Source organism: Branchiostoma floridae, chromosome 14 (genome assembly GCF_000003815.2).
Source record: "Branchiostoma floridae strain S238N-H82 chromosome 14, Bfl_VNyyK, whole genome shotgun sequence".
In the NCBI taxonomy this organism is placed as follows: domain Eukaryota; kingdom Metazoa; phylum Chordata; class Leptocardii; order Amphioxiformes; family Branchiostomatidae; genus Branchiostoma; species Branchiostoma floridae.
Window position 1 is genome coordinate 4,101,094 of NC_049992.1, and position 1,302 is coordinate 4,102,395.

Consider the following 1,302-nt stretch of genomic DNA (forward strand, 5'->3'; position numbering starts at 1 on the left):
AGGGGGCTTTAGGCCAGTGACTTTACGCGACGCTACGGAACTTTCCTCGCTCTACTCAGGTGTAGGGCACCTGACAAGTTCGGTTGGGGAGTTAAAAGGCGGTGCAAGGCTCCGCGACAGTGGTTAAAAACTCACTGCCCTTTTTGCCGGGCTTCTATTTTGTACTTTGTACGACATGAAGAAAACATCGCAAAATAGAAAGCCCGTGGAAGCGTCAAAAACGCCTAAAACGCGTTGAAAATAGTCGAAGCCGAAACGAACCTCTGCTTGGAGAGTACAGAACGTGTGGTGCCCTTCAATACCAAAATATGCTTGGAGATTATCAATGGTAGTCATTGCATAGAGATCTTTACTGTACAATTCACATATATACCAACTGGTTTAGGTACAGCTCACAACAAATGAATAGTTTACAGATACGTGTATACATTGTCACTCTAGCGCGAGTATTGCACTCAACAGCCACCGGAGTTACGGGCTATTTGCACTCAGTTTTAAGCGGCAGACTATAGGTAGAGTCTGCACGGTTAGATCTTAATGGCGGACAAGGAAGAAGGGCTCCTTTTGCCTCGGAGGGAGGAAAGGCCTTTGCCGAGGAGAGCAAGAAAGTTAATGTCCTTGTTAACCTTCCTGGGGAGACAAAAAGGTTCCGGTTCCCGAGCAAGGTAATCTTTTTTTTTACCATAACTCAGTTAGTTGCTCTTCTGATAGAAGTTATTTTAAAAAAATGGTATTCTTGCTACCGATACTGTCTTCCTCGCTGCGGTACACTTTACTTAACGAATGATGCTATGGCTGCTGTCTTGATGACATGTCTGACAGTCTAAGATTTGTGTCGTCTTAAAATCGCCACATGATCAGTTTATGAATTGTGGGTACATGCATGCACTTATTGCATGTAAGGATTTATTTCTCCTTATTCAGTTGTTTTGACGATCACACACATATGGGACTTTGGCTTCATATTCAAGAGTATTGCATATAGATCTTGAAATCCAATCGCAGTGCTTTTATGTTGGTCTTATGTTCGCGATGGTCTTATGTTCGCGGTGGTCTTATGTTCGCGGTGGTCGTTTTTTTTTGCTACTTGTAATCCATTCATCCCAGGTTACATGCATCAGTACTGTACTACAGCGTTTCATTCGCAACTTAAAACACCACAAAAACCTAATTTCCCCTTCTTCCACTATATCAACAAAAAAGTGAAAACGAATGAATATGCAAAATTTACCCCTCCCCCTCTTCTTTGATGGGAGTCAGACGCTATGACCTTACATGGGTCGCTTAGCCAGTTTCGCGGGT